General features: G+C 50.4%; 1 non-coding gene across 1 annotated transcript; it reads left to right on the top strand.

Moving 5' to 3' along the window:
* Positions 1–8,339: 8,339 nt before the first annotated feature.
* Positions 8,340–8,536, top strand: LOC135908051 (U2 spliceosomal RNA). Its single transcript, XR_010566180.1, has one exon. It is a non-coding gene; the product is annotated as a U2 spliceosomal RNA (small nuclear RNA).
* Positions 8,537–24,000: the final 15,464 nt, after the last annotated feature.

Raw genomic sequence — 24,000 nt, 5'->3', positions numbered from 1 at the left:
TCCCAGCTGTGCATAAGCTATGCTAGCATAGTGTGCGTATATGTGTGTGTGTGTGTGTATACACACACACACACGGTAAAGATGAGTGGTAGCGCTATTTCTTTCTTGCTTTCTTTTTTTTTACAACACCTGTGCTCCACATGGCGATCTTCCTGCCCTCTATGTTTCCGGTTGGAAGGAGTGCGCAGCCTTTTCTATATTTAATTTTTTTTCATTCTCTTTCATTTGTACATGAGGCGCGCTACCTAATTCTAGTGGTCGAATCGACACGTTGCAATCCGTCCCGGCCTGTGCCGTATGAAAACTTTTAGTGGGCCTTGCGGTAAATAAAAGGAAATGAAGGAAATGCGCGTAGTGTATTACACTTGCGCACGGGCTTGAAACGAAGGCCTCAAAGAAAGTCGCCTTGAGCGGTCGCATTCAGACGGAAGTAAGCATTTCCCTTGCGCGTGTTTTCCGCTCGCCTGTTCCGTTTTCTACGAGGTTGCCTTCGTTGGTTTTGCCTTGCAAACAAGCTTGCGCTCGCGTCTCGTTTCTACGCGACAGCGTTTCGTTAACAGTGAAAGACTGAGGCGTCGCGAGTTCATTCGCGAGATAGAGAGCATAGAGTCTCTAGACGGGCTGAGTTTTATAAGATTGCCCACGCTGTTGCCGAGGTTACCAATGTCGGCAGGGCACCCATAAGGCAGTAGTACAATGGAGCGAAGTGAACGACATCACTTCTCGGCCTTTTGGCTAAGATCGCTGCCCCAGGCCGAGAAGACTTCGTCAAGCGTCGTCACAGTCACCCCGGAGGTCGCGTCGGGACCACGGCGGACCTCCAGGAGTCTACGAGAGCCTATCAACCAGGAGCACCCCGCTAGCCTGCCCACCTGCCTGCCCGAGCACCATCTGCTGAGCAGCGGAGCAACCCGGTGGGCCTCCCCTCCCCCCAACGCTCGCCGAGCGGCCCATGTTCCCGGGAGCCAGCTCCACTACGAGCGCCTCCTGTCGAGCCGTCGGCCAACCCCCCTGACCCCAGTGGAGCCAGCGCCACCTGTTGAGCCTACCCTCAACCAGAGTACAGCGACGCTTCCAGCGCCTGCTGTACAGTACAAGTGTAACCAGTCCTTCACCATGTATCCCGGAGGCCACGCTTCTGGCAGCCACGCCCCCCAGGCGATGGAGCAAATTTGTGAGACCCCACAGCGGGAAAATTGTTTTACATTTGATGCCCCTGAGGGCGATGTATCTGTGGATGATTTGATTGATGCTATGGAGGTGACTGTGGGGGACGACAGCGTCCTAGCTCTACAGCACATGGGTGGCTCGAAGTTCCTAGTCTGTACAAGCACCGCCGCACAGGCAACTAAGCTCATCGTGGCCGAAGGCTTGCATGTGAACCACACCAAGGTACCTGTAGACTCTGTCGGCCCGCCAGTCACCTTCGTCAACGTATATAGATACCCGATTTATATGTCCGCCGATACCTTAGCGCTTGCTCTGCAGCCTTACGGAAAAGTTAAGAGTGTTACCTTTGCACGGGTGGCTAACAGCCAAAATAAGCTCAACGGGGTTCGTGTGGTCAAAATTGAAATGAGCAGGCCGATCCCGAATTTCTTAACGGTCCACGGCTGTCGAATCATGTGTGAATACCGAGGTATGAGGCGCGTTTGTGCGAGGTGCGGTGCTGATAGCCACATGGCCACAGTATGCACTGCACAGTATTGCAAACGTTGCGGCATTTTTGGCTATGCAACCGAGGGCTGTGAAGAATGCCATAAATGCGGAGGCAGTCATGGAACCAAAGCATGCTTCCGCGGAAAGGCGTACCCTAGAACCTATGCGGGTGTTGTTGGGCGACATACGCCCACCGAGCAAGAGCAGACAAGAAACGCACAACTTAACCAGGACTTCCCGCCGATAGCAGGAAGCCTTACACCACGCTTGCAAGTCCTTCACCCGAGCAACCTAGGCCCTCCCCCAAAAAAGACGCACGATTTCTGGCTGGGCGCAGAAAGCACCCAGACGGGCGACAGCGACATAAGTGCAGATCTAACAGATCGGCTATCGCAAAGCGCCATTCACGAAAAGAACCAAGATAAGGTAATGAAAGACGACGCGCCCCGCGATCTAGCCGCCACGGAGACTGATAGCGCTAGAGAAACAAGCGAGCCGCAATCAGCGCAACAAACGGCAGACTCCAAGAGCGAAGGCGGGAAAAAAAAATCAAGCGACCCCAAACAACCCTCCCCCGGGCGAAGCAACACTTTTGAAGATGCCCCGATCGTCAGCAGCGGGCGGTACGACATTCCCGAGGATAGTACACAGAAAGCTAAGCTCTCCACTGAGGCACTACAAAAACAGAGTGCCGGTTTACCTACTGAGGGGCCGAAGACAGAACCCCCACCCCCTCCCTTAAAAGAACCACCGAAGCCGAACGAAGAAAACCCAACTAGCAAGAGCACATTGAAAGGACGGAGCGGCCGCGCCCCAACTACACCGGCCATGAGTCCCCAGGTACCAACCCAGCAAAGGCACAGGTCCAGATCTGGTAGAAGGGGTGGCGGAGAAAAAAAAACACGCTAAAGAACGGCCAAGCCCTGATCCTCAAAGACGTGCGAAAGAGGACCAAACAAGCAGCGATGGCGAACCAAAAATGCCCCACAAGATCCCAAGAAAGGCTCCCCGCCGCCAGGAAAAATAACTAAGCAAGTGGGCGAAAGTGACATGGACGTCACTGAAAATACAACACTCGGGGGAATCCCTCCACCATAGTCGCACTGTGATGTCACGCTCGCCGTCATCGCGATAAGAAGCGCACCAAGCAGGAGCGCATGAAAGCAATGGGACAAACCGATGAAACGACCCCCCCCCCCCCCTTCCCTTCTTCCGGCACGCCTGAAAGCGCGATGAACAAGACAGCGCATATGCGTGCGTACGTCTAACCCCCTCGCCACTATCATGTCGCGAACACCGCGCCCAGCAACGTGGCGCTTAGAACACGCCCACTCCCATAGCCCCCTCCTGATCACCCGCACAAGTCTCCATCTGAGTCCGCCCACTGGACGGCCGTCACAAGCAACGGCTCCGCCAATGGAGGGAAAGGGCCATCCCGTATCACGCCCCCCCCCTCGCCCCTGCCCCTTTTTTTTTCTATTTTTTTTCTCTTTTTAACTCCTAAGTTAACGGACGAGCCAGGAGCCAATGGCCTATCTCAAATTTGCGTCACTAAACGTCAGAGGCTTCCGTGATAAATCCAAGCAACGCGCGATTATGAACCTCCCGAGGGAAGAAGGATTAGATATCCTTTTCATTCAAGAAGCCAATCTGAGGACCCCGCTTGAAGTGGCGGTATTTAAACGGGACTTTCACGTGGACGCTTTCTTTTCTCTAACAAACTCCCGAGCGTGCGGCGTCGGAGCCATTTTTGTATTCGGCAGGTTCAGAAGGCAAGCGCACTGCTTCTATGGAGCACATGGTCGGACCCTGATGTTAGATATCCATATAGATGACAGGAAAATAGGCTTTGTAAACATCTATGCCGCAGCAACACGTTCAGACACGAACGTTTTTTTTCAAAACTCTCCACCCTCTACTTCTAGAAAAATTGCCGCACGTCCTTCTTGGTGATTTTAACTGCGTCATCAACTCCACTGGAGATATTAGAGGCCCAGGGCAAGGAGGATCAACTTATAACTCAAAAGAGCTTAGCAAAATCCTTCGCCACCTGTACTTCACAGACGCATGGGTTTACCTCCAGGATGACCAGTTTGAACCTACCCGCATCTCCACCCGAACCACGAGCAGAATTGACAGGATATACATCCCTGACCTCCTTGTTCCCAAACTAGAAACGTGCATGGTCGCCAACCTCCCGCCGATACTGATGAAAAAACCGACCACCTCCCAGTGGTCTGTATGATACGGGGCCTCCCAAGGCAGGCAGCAAGTACCGACGGTTGGCGACTTGACACTGCCCTCCTACAGGACGACATCTGCAAAGAAAACCTGAAACCCAAATTAAGTGCAATCACTGAGCAAATGACGGACATGTCCCCAGTAACATGGGAGAATCTCAAGGGAAAATGGACCGCGGCGCTACAAAGCGAGGGCAAGGCGCGGCACAGGCGGTACACTGCCGAATTAAATGAATTATTAAGACGCATGCGGATCATCCAACGGGCCGATACCCTAACCACCTGTACCGGTTCATATTTGCAGACACTGCAAAGAAAGTATGATAGCCTCCTGAAACAGCGCACTAACGGCGTACGGCACGAACCATGCCCACTACAGGCCATAACGGAATAAAACGATAATGACGCAGGAAGCGACACCCCCAAAATAATAACAGAAGCGATAAGAGAAGACGGTACAACCACAAACGAACCCGCAGAAATTCAAGACATTTTCCTAGCCCACTTTAAAAAACAGTTCGGGGTAGATACCATTGAAGCCGATAAAGACATAGGGAACCTTGATAAGCTATGTGAAAAGCTGCAGCACCTTGACCAACTGGAACGAATCAACTTCTGCGAACTCAAAAACACCATGAAAAATATGACACACCCATCAGCCCCAGGATGCGACGGCATAACCACCGGTTTCTATGTAACCTTCTTTGAGCAAGTAGGCGAAGCGCTCTGCCGCATGATCAACATGATCAATCCCCCCTCCTTTGGGAAAGGGCGAATCATACTCTTGCTCAAAGAAGGCGCCCAACCGAACTGCCCACAATCGTGGCGTCCAATCGCCCTACTAAACACGGATTATAAAATCACAGCAGCTGTATTAAATAACAGAATCAAACAAGCCCTCCCCAAGTAAATCCTCCTGAGACCCCGCTATGGGGAATTGTCCAATATATTGGACATTCAGATATGAGACAGTACTCCTGTGACAAGGCTTCCATCCTCATAAAATCGCGCTGGCCCACTCATTGGACACCTGCTTGCGCCATCTATGCAGCATTGATGAAAATACATCGTTCAAATTCCCGCCGAAAGAGTTCCACAATGGCGGCATTCAGCGGCGCGGCGTTTTACGGCAGCTGCCGGAGAAGTAAGCACCGTTTCTGGTATTTCTACCTGCTTTTTGGGCATATCTTTGATTTTGTATTCAAGTTAATACAACTGCGTACGCGCACAATACAAAATTTAAACTGTTCGTGCCCTTACTTTTTTTTACGCTTCCTTTGATTTCGTGTGTCCATTACGTTGGACGCTAGGACTCAACCCGGTTATTTTGACCGGGCTTTTGCCATGGCCTTGTTATGAACAGCAGGCGAGTACTGTTGGCATTTAGCGGCTTGTGAACGAAATCGCCTCTCTTTTTTTTCTTTAGGTGACCGGCGTCACGTGTCGGGTGAATTAAGCCGGTAACTTTTCTTTTTTCAATCCATGGCTTGGACCCGCAAGACACCAGCTGTAGCAGGTGGCCTCGTAAGGGAAAAACATATCGATATCCCTCTACCAGATTTTGTTCGCATGTACAACGTCAACATGGGTGGTGTTGACAAGGCAGACTGAATGATAAGTTACTACAGGATTAAAGCACGTGTGAACAAGTGGACAACCAGAGCCATCTTTTGCCTCTTCGACATTGCCCTCAACAACTGCTGGGCGAGGTAGACGCGGGACATACGCTCCCTTAAGAAACAGCGGAAATACTCAAATATGTGCAGTTCCGCCAATCTGTTGCTGAGACTGTCGTGGCTCAAGGGAAGAAGCAGGATGAAACGGAGAGTGAGAACGAAGCCGAGTGGCATCCGCCATCAAAGCAGGCTCGACTGTCTCCTGGAGAAATTAAAGAAAAGAGCACTACGCACTGCTCAATGGTGGCAGGCACTGCAAATGCTGCCCGTGGCAGACTACAGGGCTGCGACATTATTATTGCACCAAATGTCGCTATTTTGCACCAAATGTCGGCTCTACTGCTGCATCACCAAGGACAAAGAGGTGTTTTGAAATTGCCCACAGGAAATGAGCACAAAAGAAATATTTTTGTTGAGCAGAAGAGTGCTCTTTTATGTACTTTATTCATTACTTTGCCTTTCGACTTATTAAAATATTTTTGCACATGAGTTTGAGTGCAATATCTGCGGTACGTCATTACGAGCGTGCTGGGTGAAAAAAGACCGGGTAGCATCCCAGTGTCCAATATATTGGACATCGCGCTGAGCTGAAACTATCAGGGCTATTGAAAAACTATTTAACACTTTTCACCTTCATAACCCTACTGATTTATTCTGAATGTTTGGGAAAAATCTGTGCCCCAAAATGCATCCCAGGTCTCAGGAGGAAATATCCCCTTATCAAACATGTGCGGTCCCCGGCAGTTCCATTTTTGCAAACTTGACTTTAACACGAGATATCTTGGAATATGCGACAGTAAAACAGATAAGCGGTGCTTTTCTTTCGCTAGATCAGGCAAAAGCCTTTGACCGAGTCAACCACGATTATCTTTTCACAGTAATGGAATATTTCTGTTTTCCCACGGAATTTATCGAGATAATTAAGCTTTTGTACAGTAATATGACTTGCAGCATACAAATAAACAGGACCGTCACGCAGGAATTTCATTATAAGCGGGGAATACGGCAGGGATGCCCTCTCGGATCAACCCTGTTTGTCATCTCCTTAGAACCCTTGCTTACTCGCATCATCGGAGAAGAACGCATCCGTGGTTTCCCGATGACAGGACAGGAAGGAGTGAAAATAATGGCTTACGCAGACGATCTTTCCGTCTTTATTCGCAACGAGTCAAGTCTCAGGCACTTCAGATCGATTTTTGAAGAGTATGCAACACTATCTGGCGCCGCGTTCAATGAAGGGAAAAGCAAAGCGCTAATATTCGGCTCCTTCCCATCGAATGCAATCGGCAACCTGCAACGAGTCGACACTGTGAAGGTACTCGGAATGTATTTTACGCAAAAAGGGGCAGTTTCCAACTACATGGCAGGTCGCCACCACAAAAGCAGAACAAGCACTCTACAAGTTACAACAAATGCAACTAACCTTGACAGACAAGGCTCTCGTAATTAAAACCACAGTTTGCGGCTACGCCAATTATGCAAGCCGCATAGGCTTAATACCGAGTAAAGCAATTACCAAGCTCAACAGAATGATCACAGCCTTTCTATGGGATAACAACCCCCCCCCCCCATTAAAACGGAACATCCTGCAACTTGCGACGTCGTGTGGTGGTCTCGGCCTCCCACACGTCAAGACAACTTCCCGGCTTTTAGCTCTCAAAATAGCACGTTTCTTAAACAACTCGTCCAACTACGTCGGCAAGAGCCTAATGAAATACTGGAACAGCACGTACAGCAGTATCGTAGACCACAACGGAACCCCTGGACCACTCGCCGAATCCCCCTCCGAATTCTATAAGGCCGCAATAAACACCAAGGCCATGTTAGAAAAAGAGGCCCCGGACGTAAAAATTGATGCAGACTCACCCGCTCGAATTAACGAGACCCTGGCACTAAAGCAACTCTCCGAGGAGGATAAGACAAAAATGGAATGCGTCAAAGAAAACCTTCGAAAGAACATGAGGCTTCCCAAGGAAGTACGAGACTTTGAACTCAAAAACAGTGGCAAGTCCTCCCAACACGCCAAAGGCTATACCGAATGGGCATTGTGCCAAACAACCACTGCCCGAACTGCAAACACATTGAAACCATGGATCACGCCCTTTTTCAGTGTGCCGCTGCCAAGATAGTATGGCAACTAGTATCCAAGGTTTTTGGCGTAAGGTCACCGCTACAACAAAAAACTCTAAAGGCAGATTTGATACCCTGGTGCTGGCATGCACCATGTATGCCATATGGAAACGCAGATGCCTTGCGGAAGCAAGGACAAAGCCAGAAAGGGCGGCATACCCCACCCTCCAGAAAATCAGCCTACTTTTACGGAACCACCTGCACGAAGAAATCGGAGCCACCGGGGAGGAAAGCTTCCTCCGGCGTTGCCATACAAAATTCTTCATTTATAAAAACGGACAACTCTCCCTACCCTTAACACCTTATTAATCCTTATTAATACCCCCCCCCCTCACACCACATACAACCGCACAAGTTGCGGCAACATGTAGCACCAAGTGCTGTCACTGACGCTGCAACGGCAGCCACTAACAGATATAAGCACCGGTACCACAAAGACTCAACGAGGTTTCCTGTCTTACCTGTTCTCAATGACCGCCTTTCTCTCTCTTCTAACTGTTGACCAGCACTAGAATTGTGTAAAGATACGCGCAGACTGGATGTATAGAGAGGAAAGAGCTCACTACGCGAATATTATGGAAGTACCAAAAAATGTTTAGCAATGAGAACACTGTGTATTGGAAATTATGATACCATACTTTTTGTTGTTGGTGGAATAAAACCTTCCCTTTGTGTAGTATCTGTTCTTATCAGCTTAATATCTGATACGGGTTCTATATGGACCCACGATATTAAACCTATTTTTGAAGTTGGCGGAGTGCTTCAAGCCTGCTTCACCTCCGCCGCAGGTCGGCCCGGTATTGCACGACCTCCGGGATCGGCCCCCGCTCACTTAGGTGAGTTCATTCAATCAAAATGAAGAACACAAGCTCGAAGCGAGCACTCACGTGACACGCACCATTCCCATACTATACGCAACGATGCCGGTGTTTCTGAACGATTGTCTGCTGTAATGAGCCACTTGGAGGGGAGGAGAAGGGTGATTAGCCGTGGGTTTTGCAATCAATGTAAGTCCCGCTAAAAGCCAACACTGGATTTTGGAGTTCACTATCGCTTGGATCCGTAAACCACAGCAAGCTCGCCCTGCCAAAATCCGCTGCCCTAGTGGAAGAAAGGTTCCCTATGAAACAAAAATGGAGTGCCCGATTTCCGGCAAATACTGTGCAGCCTTTGTGTGCACATTTTCGCTGCAGTAGGACCGAGCGCATCGAAAACAAACTTGTCGTATGGCCAAGTGTGGCGAAATGTATTCAAGGGTTCAAGGTGACTCAGCTTTCCAACCTGTATGTTATGAATACCTGTTGCTACCTTTTCGTCATCACCCTGATGGCTACGCCCACTGCAGGGCAAAGACCTCTCCCATAATTCTCCAAGCACCCCGGTCACGTGTAACCCCGGTCACGGTCGCCGTATAGTGCCTGCGCACTTCCTAATCTAATCTGCCCTCCTAAATTTCTGCCACCCCATGCTACGCTTCCCTTCTCTTGGAATTCAGTCGGTAACCCTTAATGATCTTCCCGCCACATTGCATGCCCTGCGCATGCCCATTTCTTTTTCTTGGTTTAAACTAAGGTGTCATTCGCTCGCGTTTGTTCGCTCACCCTCCCAATCTGCTCTATTCTTATCCCCTGTAGCGCTACACCCATCATTCTTCTTTCCAAAGCTCGTTGCGTCGCCCTCAATTACCCTTCGGTAATCCTAAGGGTTCTTCGTTGGGGCACTCGTGGCATCTTTCTCATTTAAATACGGCTATTTTGTTCAGTTTTGGGGGAAAACTCAATGAGCAAGGCGCGATTGTGCCCCCGGCGCCGCTCTCAAAAAGATGGCGGCGCCCAGACTTTTTGCCTGGTGGTTCGGCCCAACGCGGAACAAGCCTTCAGGGCAGTGAACCCGCAATGAAGGGGCAAAGAGCAGCGCAGTGAAGCGCATGCTCGGGCGAAAAACGCGAACATTAGCCAAAAATACAACCAAATCGCCAGATACGAATTTCCGTTATGGGAAATTGGAGTTCAGTTGGCGCGTTGCGCTCGCCTCAGGTAAAGAACATAAATGCGAGTGCCACATCAGCCAAGTCCAAGCTTAGGATCGCGTATCATTGTTTTTTTCCCTTGCCTCCTGGCCTGCGTGGCCCTAGCGCGTATGCACACGAAAGTAATGCAATAAGGAAAACACGAAATAATGCGGTGACGGCTGCATCATATCTATTGTGCGTGTTTTCTTCTTTTTCGACTACAGTGGTGTGCGTTATGAGAAAGTTTCAGTGACCAGCGAACCTATATTTAGAACCACATTCACGGTTATTGCAACAAACTGCGGGTAGGTGTTTTTAGAGCGCAGCTCTTTGGCGTCCGTTCCTGGGTTTCGCGTCGTCGTCGGCGTTGTCGGCCTCGTAACCAGCTCCACCACCCTTTCATCCCCCCAGCGCTAGCAGCGACCAACTGATACCGCTCGATGCCGCTGACGCCGCTAGAGATAAGATAAGAAGCGGCGGCGATGAGCTTCTGCTTCAGCCTCGCTTACTGCTGGTTGCTCTCGACGGCGGCGATGAGCCTCCGCTTCGGCGGCGCGAACGGCAGGGTCTTCTCGGCGGCGGCGACGGTAAGCTTCTGCTGCTTCTGCTTCGGCGGCACGCACCTCTGGATTCTGACGGCGACGGCACTGGGCCTCTGCTCTGGCAGCTCGTTTAGCAGCAGCAGCAGCAGCAGACGGAGGACTTCCATCGGTCGTCTCGCTCATGGCTCAGAAAGAACTGGCAGATAATTTCGCAGTGGCGAACGGCAGCGGCAATTTCGGCTCGGGCGGTGTACATATACAGATCCGCCGCCACCGATCTGGCTCTTTGATTGCCACCGCACAGGGCGAACGGCAGCGGCAATTTCGGCTCGGGCGGTGCACATATACAGATCCGCCGCCACCGGGACCGGCGGTAAATCGACCAACGACGATGAAGCTGTTTCACCTTTTCGATAGATTGAGGCAAAGAAATCGAGCAACACATGTATGCGCTATCACAGAATTTTACCGCCGCTAGAACAGGGGGGGGGGGGGGACCCTTTCCTCCTCTGTCTGCATGGCGGCGACGGTGTTCTATGCAGTCACGTTATCTTGACCCTCTAGCGGATTTACCGCCTGTGATTAATTCTGTGATAGCGCATACATGTGTTGCTCGATTTCTTTGCCTCAATCTATCGAAAAGGTGAAACAGCTTATTTGCTGCGCTCAAATTTCGCATTGGGAAGTAACGTAATCGTCAGTAATTTTTTTTTCTTTTTTTCGCTACTACCGATGGGTTATCGCAACCGCGATCGGTTGTGCTAGACGCGTTCTTGCCCAAGGTTGGCTCTATACGCGACCCGTGACGCGTGGTCGGCACATTAAAGCAGTCCATTGCAAACCCTTCCTAGAAGAAGGATGCTAGCTCCACGTTCCGCCGGGAGCGCTAGTTCGAAGATTGTACTTTTTGACCCTCGAGCAAGCACCGCCATCCCACGTTTTCTATAATACGCTAAGATTCAGAGCGACCGCGACCATTTGTCTTTGTCAATATCTCGGACACACTTTTTTTTTCTTTAATCCAGATCGTCAGACGAGCCCGCGTTAACGCGCACTTGCTCTCTCCGATAAGCAGGGAAGCTCGGTTGGGGTGTTGTAGGGCTTTGCGCATGCGCTGCTGAGCTCGTCGCTTCGCCGGCCAGTTGACGCTGGCGCGGTACTAGTAATCAACTTCGACGTGCATGGTGAAACGTCACTGTGAAACGTCACGACTAGCAATGCAATGTGTTTGCGAGCAATCGGAGAAATGAGAGACCCCTGTAGATTAGTGGAAATGTTCCTCCAAGTATTATGTTTGCAATTTGCGCCAACGAACATGAACTAGGCAAAGGAAATCATCTGTAGCCGCCTTCACTTCATATAATTCCCGTACGAAGAAATTTGCGTGCGCACGTGATCTCCCGCAAGAAACCAGACGATAGGTTAATTTTAGCCGTTCATTTTCATTTGCCGAATGTAAACCGGAGCACTTTATCTACGCGCTCTTGAAGTTTGAATGGCAATCAATGACATCCTTTTTTATTTTTGTTTGTTATATCTGGAACCAAAAGAATTCAGAACGTCATTTCAATCTTAGATTCGATTCACGCCTTGCGTTACGTCACCCCTGGCATTTCTGATGAACATGCTGTGGTGTTAAGCTTCATGATCACGGCATTAAACGTCGCCACTTCCCGAACGTTTATCGCGCCGATGATGAACCGTATGCTGGATTCTTATTGTAATGATTTTATAGAAAGTTTTATAGTTCTATGGCTAGCTTCAAGGAAAAGAAAAACATCGCTCAGCATTGTGAAACGCAAAACAACAACAAAAAATCTGCAGGTTATTCATACTACAATGAGAACACTAAGAATACTGAAAAAGATGAAATCTAAAATGCTGCAAGGAGCCAACAAATGCAATTGAACCAACAAAGTGAACTGAAATAATTTCATCAGGACATGCCCCGAAAAACGTGGCCACTATCAATGCTCATTTCAAAGCTGTTTTCTTTTTTTTATGACGGATAATTATTATCTTCCCAATGGCGGATGTGAAAATTTTAGAGCACGGCATTTTCGAAATCTCAAGGCCCCGGCTGCTTTCTCTCTTCTTTAAATATGTTGCGGGTGGCAGATGGAGAAAAGTTTCGCGCACATAATTTATAAACCTGTAGCTGATTTTCTTGAAGAACACAAAGTGCTGACAGACCACCAAACAAGGCAAAATTGAATTACGCGCGATGATTTCGCACCGCAGTAACAAAAGGATAACAGACAGACGTTCATTTCATGGTGTGTATTTCACGTCTCTCACAATAATAATAAAAAGAATGCTACTGCATAAATTAGCTTTTCCCAAACTGGATGGTTTCGATCAGATTTTGAGCAGCCCTTCCTTAAATTGAGTTGGCGTTGATTGAGTAGGTGTGGGCCTCGGTTGCTTAAGATTTTTGTAAATGGCATCATTACTGGATAGATGCGGACGTCTGCGTGATGTGTGAAACTCACTTGAGGATCAAGGGAGAACCCAAAAAAAATGTCATGGTGACAGAAGTGGCACATGAGTACTGTTATCGGGAGAAAAAAAAATAAAGAAAACCTCCTCGTACTAGGGAGACACTCCTCTTACATGTGAAGCTCCAAAGAAATTGTTTTAACGCGATAGCGTTAAGGAGCTCGTGTCGCAGAAAAGCCGGTGTCGTCGGCGTCGGGTGTCGGTGTCGGCGGCGTTGACCGTGAGTGATAAATCACGGCAGGCACTTCATCAATAAAAAGCAACTTCCCAGATGGGCTGGATGGGAATCGAACCAGGGTCTCCGGAGTGCGAGACGGAGACGCTACCACTCAGCCACGAGTTTGATGCTTCTAAGCGGTACAAACGCGCCTCTAGGGAATGCGGTGTTGCCTTCGCAACGAGCCGTGGAAAGTTATACTGCAGTGTATATCGGTAATTATGAACATGTAACTTACAGAAGTCGCAATTACACGAGTAGCGAAGTGCGTTTCCGCTGCATTTCTTCTGCGCTTTCCGCACACGCAGAGCCATCTTGCGGCAAACACAGAAGACCCCCCTCCTCTGCATGTAGGGCGCTGCCTCGATAGATGGCGCGCCACGCGCGCATTAGAGCTGTGGAAGGACCTGTGCGAGGGGGGTCGTTGCCCGGACTCTCTCTCCCCTGACAACGCTTCGCCTTGCTCCCTCCGCAGAATCAAGCGTCCTTCCTTTCTTTAGATCACTATCTGTCTACCTCTCTGCCCGTGCCGATCACGACGTTTGGCTGGCGTGCATCATTTCCCCCCTCCGAGATACCGAGTTCTTTGGTTCGTTCCGGTTGCTCAGGCGCACGTTTCGTTGCTGCGCCGAACGCCGCGTTGCTCGACCATATGGCTGACGCTCACCGCGTCCGATGCGGGGTGCCTCGTAAGTGATGGCTGCCCTGTAGCCCATGGTCTTACACCCCTTGGCGGGTCGACGGGAACGCTGTCGCGTTCCACTCTTGAAGGCGAAGCTTAAGCGTCCTCCAATTTTTTTAGAGCGCAGCTCTTTGGCGTCCGTTCCTGGGTTTCGCGTCGTCGTTGTCGTCTGCGTTGTCGTCGGCCTCGTAACCAGCTCGCCGCAGTGTTGCCAGGTCCGACAACGTGGCGTAGCCCAAAGCTAAAGCAACTGTAGCCCAAATGTAGCCAAACACAAAAAAGAGCAAAACAAATTTGTAGCCAAATATAGCCATTGTTTTTTTCAGTTTTCTCTGTATATACATTTTCGCATTCGACTACGGTAATCGCTTTTTGTACAACCCGTCGTAAAAAAAAATGTCCGTGATACCGTGACGGTCCACCCTTGAGAACTACAACAGCTAAACATCTTGAAGGGGCAGTGCAATATGACGAAGACAGAATGCAGGAACACACAGGACAGCGCTGATCTCACAACTAACTTCATTCGAAGGCATACACAAACTTATGTACACAAACCATAACCACGTGCCCTCCCATCGATGGCATCATTACAGCGCGCAGGCCATAGAGTTAGGCGCAGGCAAAAAACGCAAAACCCTGTAATCTAATGCTACACTATGAGGCGGCTTAAAAATTGAAATTCACTGTCATGCAAATTTAACGATGGCGTGCTTACACAACGTGACCCTTTCTTCCTGATTTAGTACGCCTCCATAATCTCCCTCGTGGTCTGATTTCTATGCGCGGAAAGTATTATGGTGTTTGCTCAGAGCAGTGCCGCGCGACTTGCGAGTAGGCATTACCCGTTAGCAGGGGCCTATGCTCACACAATCTAACGTTCAGGCAACAACCTGTTTGGCCGATATAGATGTGACCGCAGGAAAATGGAAGCTCGTAAACAACTGCCATTCTACAGTGGACAAACAGGGAAGTATGCTTAACAGTACAGCCTTTCCCAATATGAGTGGAGGCCACCTGGGCCTAGAAATCCGCGCATAGAAATCAGGGCACAATGGAGATTATTGAGGCCTATTATATCAGGAAAAAAGGGTCGCGTTGTGTAAGCATGCCATCGTTAAATTTGCATGGCAGTGAATTTGAATTTTTAAGCCGTCTCATAACGTAGCATTGCATTACAGGGTTTACGTTTTTTTGCCTGCGCACTGATAATGACACCATCGATGGGAGAGTACGTAACCATGGGTTATGTACATAAGTTCGTGTATGCCTTCGAATAAAGTTAGTTGTGAGATCAGCGCTGTCTTGTGTGTTTCTGCCATCTGTCTTCGTCCTATTACGCTGCCCTTTCAAAATGTTCAGCCAGTACCAACTCGCCCAAATGTCGATCCTTCTACAACAGCTACATGATGCTCGAACATAGAGCACATGTTTTGTTGGCCCCGGAAACTCGAGTTCCAGCGAATCGCTGCTGAGGGAGAAACTATCGAAACGAATGTCGAATGGAAGCACGAACAAAAAACTTGGAGGACGCTTGGAGGACAACTGGTCAGAAAGTGTTGTGGGACGTTGATGGAAATGAACTGATCATGATTTATGGCGATAGAAACAGGCACGCTGTTCGGGATTGAAGTAGGGATTATAATTTTAAATTGGCAAAGAATATCTCAAAGGCCAGTAAGTGGCGAGGCCTGGCAATGAAATCTTGGTACTTCGGATGTAGTTTATGAGATTACTGCAAGTAAGTCGGCTATTATTAAGTACAACATAATTATTGCTTAAAATTGCAGTTGCTATTATTAGACACTTGCGCCTTTATTCTATGCTTCGTAAATCAAAAGCGCACGCATGACTACGCCAACACGCTGAACAGCGTATCACGCGTGAAATTGTCGTTTCGTTTTCAATCCGATTGGTTTCGCTTTCACTGTTTAAATACCAAAGCAATTGGGCAGGAAACAATGAAAACACGTAGCTATTACCGCAAAACTACTTAACACTTCGGAAAACATGAATCGCAGGAACGTCGAATTGTTAGACAAAATACTTTGTCACAATTACGGCCGCACTTGTCGTCTGCCTCCCACTAATGCCGGCCTATAATCATTATCGCACTCACCTACCACCGCTGTCAGCAAGCTGCCAGTGAAAGACTACACCCTCACTGCAGATCAAAAAATTCTGATAAAAAATTTTCCGTGGCTTTTTCCGCGTTACCAGTTCTTGATTACACACTCTGACCAGTAAACTTTCCATTGCATTCAAAAATAAGTACCCTGAATATTGGCTCTCAGCTCTTTAATCTTCACATTGAAGAGTGTAATGGGATAGCATTCAAAGATCCCTGACTGCTTCTCACGCTTCCAGGCAACTGCAGCGTATGCAACCATAATGTTTACCTGCAAACGCTGGAGGCGAACAATATGCATGAAGGCGAGCTTTCTGGTTCTTTTTTTTTCATTCCACTCGCATGGCAGGCGCCGCCGCTGCTGCGGAGGCGAGTGCCATCTGGATAGTGCTGCAAGGAACCGAGCGGGGCGCGCCGCTCCTGCTTGGCAGCAACTGCTTGTCCTCGTTTTCTTCCCGTGTCCCCTGTCCTGCTTCGCGCTGCACCACTCAGTCTCATGGAAAACCAACTAGCCCAAACCATCGCCCCCCTACTAAGATGTCGAACAGCTGCTGAAAAAGGGGTTTGCGTTTGAGGTTCCGGGTAACAAACATGTTTTCTCGTATAATAAAATTACAATTTGACGTTACCATGTCTATAGAGTGAGTGTAAGTCGTATTTTACGAATTTTCTGGCGCGTTTTACTTTGAGAAAATTAATTACTTCAGTAATGCATATGCGCCAGCCGAAGGGCCTACGTGATTCGGTATCATTTTTTTCACACGGCAACGGCGTCGACGCCTGATTTTCTGCGACACGGGGACCTTAACGCCTGTCGCGTTACAGTTCATTTGGGAAACACGGACTAGGTCGAAAACTGTGCCCAGCGCGATACTTCAACCAGACATCTTCGCCTTGGACACACTGGAGCGTGTCATTTACCCAGGCTTCCCTTCTTTCATATCGGCGCCACGATGGCACAACTATATTGCTCTCTGTTTCTCAGCATAACCATGTTAGTACAGTGCAATGTGAAACACCTTCCACTCCCAGGCTCATCCCGATGCCCGGTGATTGGGTGTCGGGATAAGACGAAGATGAGACAACATTGCTGGAGTAAATGTTTGCACGGTGTAAATTTAAGTTCGTCAAGGATAAAATCATCGGTTCAAAGAATGATGCAGAGAGGGGGAGGGGGGGGGGGGTTATTTCGCGCGCACACGCGGAGCCGCACTGCTGGCGCAGCCAGCTAAAACATAGCCTTTAAGTTTTGTTTCTACTCTATGAGAGCCACCTCTGGAGCGTGGATTAAGGTGCCACTCATAGCCCAAACAAAGCCAAGTCGCAGATTTTCAGTAGCCCAAATATAGCCACATAGTCAACTCACCCAAGTCGACGCCAAAAAATTTTTTCTGTAGCCCAATTTGGCTATATATAGCCAAACCTGGCAACACTGGCTCGCCGACGAATCTGCTCCGCCGCCGCGCATGCGCGCTGTCGGCTCTCCGGGCGAGGGAGGATGATGGAAGGGAGGAGGAGAGACTGTGGAGGAGGGCTGGCTACACAAATGGCTCTTTGGCGTCCGTTCCTGGGTTTCGCGTCGGTGTTGTCGTCGGCCTCGTAACCAGCTCCGCCCCCCTTTCATCCCCCCAGCGCTAGCAGCGACCGACTGATACCGCTTTCGTGAGTCCGCTACCGCACTCACGAAAGACGTCGTGCACTTCCTGCAACTCGCATTAACCGTCCATCGATCCACACCGATGTTAGTAGTAGGGGACTTTAATGTTGACATAAAGACAAACAGCAATTTCCTAACACTTATGCGGGAGAACATCCCGTTCCTCTCGCTCGTAACGCGTCCCACGGCTGTGACAACCTCGCGAGGCACTTGTATAGATCTCGTCTTTGAGAATCAAGCATTGGTGTACCAAGTCGAACATATTGTCACGTGGTGGTGACGTTAAGAACACAGTAGCAGTACTGTGAAAGACAAACTAGCTTTTATTGGGCGAACCTGTGCCCACAAAACAGGGTACACTTAAAGCACAACGATAGCGGCGAACACAGTCGGCGATCGTCGAAAATCTCATCAGCGGGTCAAGCGCGTCGGCTTTTATACTACAGTCGTCGAATGTTCCAGACTAATCGTTCGGACCCGCGTGCCTTCCACAAAGTTCTACACCATTCGCGTCACGCGATGAAATCAGATAAGACAGGGTTTGGCGACAACAGACAGCCGGATAGAAGCATCGATAACTTTCCAGAAACTTCGGATACATGCAGGCGCATCCCGCGCTGTGCGATTACATTTGTTAGGCGGCGAAACGTGGTCGCCCGATAAAGATAAGTACACGCGTCAATACCCCCCTCTTAAAAAGCATCGTCCCGATGCTACAAATATAAGAGAGCGAAACACAAAAGGACACTTATTAAACATAAGTAACAAAACAACGAAAAGAAAAAAAGTCCAAAGATCAGTTACGCGAAGTCCCAAAGTTCATTATCGCTGGTAGTGCGGCTTCAGTCGCACAACGTGGACTATTTCAGGTCGTGAGCGGCGCCGCTGTGATAGCGAAATGCCGTCTGGCACGACCTCATAGTCCAGTGCCCCAACACGTCGGATGATCTTGTACGGTCCGAAATAGCGACGCAAAAGCTTCTCGCTCAGTCCTCGTCGGCGTATAGGGGTCCAAACCCAAACACGGTCACCGGGCTGGTATTCGACGAAGCGTCGTCGGAGGTTGTAGTGTCGGCTGTCGGTCCTTTGCTGGTTCTTGATCCGTAGGCGGGCGAGTTGTCGGGCTTCTTCGGCGCGCTGGAGAAAGGTCGCGACATCAAGATTCTCTTCGTCCGTGACGTGCGGCAGCATGGCGTCGAGCGTCGTCGTCGGGTTCCTGCCGTAAACCAGCTTAAACGGCGTGATCTGTGTTGTTTCTTGCACCGCCGTGTTGTAAGCAAAGGTTACGTACGGCAGGACCGCGTCCCACGTCTTGTGCTCGACGTCGACGTACATTGCTAGCATGTCGGCTAGGGTCTTGTTCAGGCGCTCAGTGAGACCATTCGTCTGCGGGTGATAGGCAGTTGTCCTCCTGTGGCTTGTATGGCTGTACTGCAGAATTGCTTGGGTGAGCTCTGCTGTAAACGCTGTTCCTCTGTCGGTGATGAGGACTTCTGGGGCACCATGTCGCAGAAGAATGTTCTCCACGAAAAATTTCGCCACTTCGGCTGCGCTGCCCTTCGGTAGAGCTTTAGTTTCAGCAAAGCGGGTGAGATAGTCCGTTGCCACGACGATCCACTTGTTTCCGGATGATGACGCTGGAAACGGTCCCAACAAATCCATCCCGATCTGCTGAAATGGTCGGTAAGGAGGTTTGATCGGCTGTAGTAATCCTGCTGGCCTTGTAGGTGGTGTCTTGCGTCGCTGACAATCTCGACATGTCTTGACGTAACGAGCGACGTCGGCGGTCAGACGCGGCCAGTAATACCTTTCCTGTATCCTCGACAGCGTTCGGGAGAATCCGAGGTGCCCAGCGGTTGGATCATCATGTAGAGCGTACAGTACTTCTGGACGCAGCGCTGACGGAACAACAAGAAGGAAGCTGGCGCGGACTGGTGAGAAGTTCTTCTTTACGAGCAGGTTGTTTTGCAATGTGAACGAAGATAATCCGCGCTTAAATGCCCTAGGTACTACGTCGGTGTTCCCTTCCAAATACTCGACGAGGCCTTTTAGCTCCGGATCTGCGCGTTGCTGTTTACTGAAGTCTTCTGCGCTTATTATTCCGAGGAAGGCGTCATCATCCTCGTCGTCTTCCGGCGGGGGATCGATGGGCGCGCGTGATAGGCAGTCGGCGTCTGAGTGTTTTCGTCCGGACTTGTAGATCACCGTGACGTCATATTCTTGCAGTCTGAGGCTCCACCTCGCCAGCCGTCCTGAAGGGTCCTTTAAGTTAGCTAGCCAACACAACGCGTGATGGTCGCTGACGACTTTGAATGGCCTGCCATATAGGTATGGGCGGAATTTTGCTGTAGCCCAAATGATGGCGAGGCATTCTTTTTCAGTCGTAGAATAATTGCCTTCCGCTTTTGACAGCGACCGGCTAGCATAAGATATCACCCGTTCATGCCCGTCTTTCTTCTGGACTAGGACGGCACCGAGGCCTAGGCTACTGGCGTCAGTGTGGATTTCGGTATCGGCGTCTTCGTCGAAATGTGCGAGTACCGGCGGTGACTGCATGCGTCGTTTTAGTTCTTGAAATGCGTCGACCTGCGCCGTTTGCCATTTGAACTCGACATCAGATTTGGTTAGATGCGTTAGCGGCTCAGCGATGCGTGAAAAGTCCTTGACAAAGCGCCTGTAGTAGGCACACATGCCAAGGAATCTACGCACTGCTTTCTTGTCAATAGGCTGCGGGAACTTTGCGATGGCAGCTGTTTTCTGCGGGTCGGGGCGTACTCCGGATTTGCTGATGACGTGGCCTAGGAACAGAAGCTCGTCGTAAGCGAAGCGGCACTTTTCTGGCTTCAGAGTGAGCCCTGATGATTTGATGGCCTCTAGTACTGTTGCAAGCCGCCTAAGGTGATCGTCAAAATTTCCGGCGAAGACGACGACGTCATCCAAGTAGACGAGACAGGTCTGCCACTTCAATCCTGCTAAAACCGTGTCCATGACGCGCTGGAACGTTGCAGGCGCCGAGCACAGTCCGAATGGCATAACCTTGAACTCGTAGAGGCCGTCTGGGGTGATGAAGGCGGTCTTTTCGCGATCTCTTTCGTCGACTTCTATTTGCCAGTAGCCAGACTTGAGATCCATCGACGAGAAGTATTTAGCGTTGCAGAGCCGATCCAATGCGTCGTCTATTCGTGGGAGGGGGTATACGTCCTTCTTCGTGATCTTGTTCAGACGACGGTAATCGACGCAGAAACGCAGGGTTCCGTCCTTTTTCTTTACCAGGACCACAGGGGATGCCCACGGGCTTTTCGACGGCTGGATGATGTCGTCGCGGAGCATTTCGTCGACTTGTTGCCTAATAGCTTCACGTTCTCGTGTCGAAACTCGGTAAGGGCTCTGGCGGAGTGGTTGAGCGCACTCTTCGGTTATTATGCGATGCTTTGCAACTGGTGTTTGTCGAATCTTTGATGAAGTCGAAAAGCAGTCCTTGTATCGTCGGAGAAGACTTCTGAGCTCTTGCTGCTTGCTTATGGGGAGACTTGGATTTACGTCGAAGTCTGGTTCGGGGACTATGGTCGGCGGGGTAGATGCGGCAGAATCTGTGAGGACTAAGGCATTGCTCGTTTCCACAATTTCCTCGATGTACGCGATTGTCATGCCCTTGCTGATGTGCTTGAACTCTTGGCTGAAGTTGGTTAGCATCACTTCCGTTTTCCCTCCATGGAGTCGAGCGATCCCTCTTGCGACGCAAATTTCACGGTCTAGCAGTAGACGTTGGTCACCCTCGATGACGCCTTCTACGTCGGCAGGTGTTTTTGTGCCGACGGAAATTATAATACTGGAGCGAGGTGGGATGCTGACTTGACTTTCGAGCACGCTTAGGGCATGGTGACTACGAGAGCTCTGCGGCGGTATCGCTTGATCTTCAGACAGGGTTATCGACTTCGACTTCAAGTCGATGACTGCGCCGTGTTGGTTTAGGAAGTCCATGCCGAGAATGACGTCGCGTGAACACTGTTGGAGGATAACGAAGGTGGCAGGGTAAGTCCGGTCATGAACGGTAATTCTTGCCGTGCAGATTCCAGTCGGCGTAATCAGGTGGCCTCCGGCGGTACGAAGTTGAGGGCCTTCCCATGCGGTCTTAACTTTCTTTAACTGGGTGGCGATATGTCCACTCATTACGGAGTAATCGGCCCCTGTGTCCACTAAGGCGGTAACTGCGTGGCCGTCGAGAAGCACGTCGAGTTCGGTGGTTCTTTGTCTGGCGTTGCAGTTACGTCTTGGCATCGGATCACGGCTGCGTCGTGTTGAACTAAAGCTGGAACGGTGCGTCATCAAGTCATCTTTCGTCGGTGTAGTCTTGGCTTCCTGACTTCGTCGGGACGGCGGCGTGTCGTCATTAGGTCGTCGAGATGGTTTCTTCGTCGTCTTCGTCGGCGGCGGAGGATCTTCGTCAGTTCGACGAACAGCAACCGCACCTCCATCGGTTGCTGCTTTTAGTTTTCCGGGTATGGGCTCGCTGACCGGCCCCGGGCTGGGCCAGTGTATGGTCGGCGCTGCGGTGACAGGCAGCGGCCTGGTGACGGCGAACGGGATGGTCGTCGAGGGTTCCACTGAGTGGCGGCGAGGTAGTCGGCGATATCGCGAGGGCGTTCCCCTTGCTGCGGGCGCGGAGCGTTGACGGCGAAACCTCGCAGTCCCATCTCCCGGTATGGGCATCGTCGGTAGACGTGGCCGGCTTCGCCGCAGTGGTAGCAGAGCGGGCGGTGGTCAGGGGTGCGCCAAATGTTCGTCTTCCTCGCGTAGGTGCGCTGGGCGACGGGTGGTCGTGGTGGCTGCGGCGGTGGCGGCGGACGACGGAACTGCGGCGTGACAGGGTCCTGGCGCGGTCGCGGCGGGGGCCCTTGACGGCGTGCGACGGCGGCGTAGGTCATCGCTTCTGGCTGGGGCTGCGGTAATTCAGGTTGCACCTCAGGAGCTCCCAGTGATCGCTGAACCTCATCTTTCACGATGTCAGCAATCGAGGCTACTTGAGGCTGCGACGAATTCAAGACCTTGCGGAGTTCTTCACGCACAATGGCCCTTATGGTCTCTTGGAGATCAGCGGAGCCCAGCGCTTGGACGGCGCACTGAGGCGTGAGCACTTGGCGGTTATATTGCCTAGTGCGCATTTCTAACGTTTTCTCAATCGTCGTAGCCTCTGTCAGGAACTCGGCTACGGTCTTCGGTGGGTTTCGGATTAGTCCGGCGAAAAGTTCTTGCTTTACGCCTCGCATCAAGAAACGCACTTTTTTCTCTTCGGACATTTCCGGGTCGGCGTGCCGGAAAAGACGGGTCATCTCTTCTGTGAAGATAGCGATGGTCTCATTAGGAAGTTGGCCTCGGGTTTCCAGCAGAACTTCGGCCCTTTCTTTTCGGACAACGCTCGTGAACGTCCTCAGGAAGTTACTGCGGAACAGGTCCCATGTTGCTAGGGTGGACTCCCGGTTCTCAAACCAAGTCCTCGCGGCATCTTCCAAGGAGAAGTACACGTGTCGTAGCTTATCTTCAGAGGTCCAGTTATTGAAGGTCGAGATCCTTTCGAAGGTTTCGAGCCAGGTTTCAGGATCCTCCGACGTAGCTCCACGGAAGGTAGGGGGCTCTCTGGGTCGTTGAAGTACGATGGGTGAGACTGGGGCAGCCATTGTGGTTGTCTTGGCCGCAACCTTCTTGGTCTTCTCAGGCAGAAGTCCGTGCTCCGGGGGCAGCTGTTGTAGACGACGGCTTACTCGATGGTCCGTAACTACGTTGGTGCTCTCTTTACGGTCCGGGCTTGGATCACGGCTTGTCGGGGGCGTCCGGTACATGGACCAAAAGCACCTCCACCAGATGTCACGTGGTGGTGACGTTAAGAACACAGTAGCAGTACTGTGAAAGACAAACTAGCTTTTATTGGGCGAACCTGTGCCCACAAAACAGGGTACACTTAAAGCACAACGATAGCGGCGAACACAGTCGGCGATCGTCGAAAATCTCATCAGCGGGTCAAGCGCGTCGGCTTTTATACTACAGTCGTCGAATGTTCCAGACTAATCGTTCGGACCCGCGTGCCTTCCACAAAGTTCTACACCATTCGCGTCACGCGATGAAATCAGATAAGACAGGGTTTGGCGACAACAGACAGCCGGATAGAAGCATCGATAACTTTCCAGAAACTTCGGATACATGCAGGCGCATCCCGCGCTGTGCGATTACATTTGTTAGGCGGCGAAACGTGGTCGCCCGATAAAGATAAGTACACGCGTCAATATATCAGTCTATTTCTCCAACCACAAAGCTTCCTTCATGACTGTCAAGAACTGTTAGTGGAGTCTTTGTTAAAGGAATACGTGTGAAAAATAAAAAAAAAATTCTGTGATAGCGCATACATGTGTTGCTCGATTTCTTTGCCTCAATCTATCGAAAAGGTGAAACAGCTTATTTGCTGCGCTCAAATTTCGAATTAGGAAGTAACGTAATCGTCGGTAATTTTTTCTTGAGACGCTCTATAAAGCTCCTCAAACGCAGCACCCGTACACGAAGACAAATG

This window comes from Dermacentor albipictus, chromosome 10, assembly GCF_038994185.2.
Source record: "Dermacentor albipictus isolate Rhodes 1998 colony chromosome 10, USDA_Dalb.pri_finalv2, whole genome shotgun sequence".
Taxonomy (NCBI): Eukaryota; Metazoa; Arthropoda; class Arachnida; order Ixodida; family Ixodidae; genus Dermacentor; species Dermacentor albipictus.
Note: the sequence above shows the minus strand (reverse complement) of the source record. Positions and strands in the feature narration are given on the sequence as shown.